Raw genomic sequence first — 502 nt, forward strand, 5'->3', positions numbered from 1 at the left:
TCCCTTAAGATCCTCATCAGTCCTGACATTTGGGAAAGTTGTCCGGCAGGCTGTAAACGAGCTGGGCAAATCTGAGTTACCAAGGGGCCAGGGCTTTTCCTCAGCAGCTGATTCAGGGCAAGTGACTACACCTGGCCAATGCCACATAAGGCCTTTTACCGTATTGCACTTGGTTTTCCTCAAGCCACTGTGACAAGCAGCATCTTCCTCAGAAGGAACGTGGGGAATGAGCAGGGCCTGAACCCAGTGGAAACTCTAACACACCCATGGCCATTCACAAGTGTTTCCAGTGACTAAAGGCCACACGAAGCACTTAGCCGGACCCTTCCTGAAAACTTCTTCCAGAATGGCTCAGCCTGCAGAGCTGCTCTTGCCAAAGCCACCCCATTATGGCCAGCTTCACCCCCACTGTCCCACTTCTCTGGGGGGCAAGCCTTTCCCTCATCCCCAGGGCAGGGCCCTAGGCTTCCGCTCTCCCTCAGCAAAAGACAACACAGGCAGG

This window comes from Theropithecus gelada, chromosome 10 (assembly GCF_003255815.1).
Source record: "Theropithecus gelada isolate Dixy chromosome 10, Tgel_1.0, whole genome shotgun sequence".
In the NCBI taxonomy this organism is placed as follows: Eukaryota; Metazoa; Chordata; class Mammalia; order Primates; family Cercopithecidae; genus Theropithecus; species Theropithecus gelada.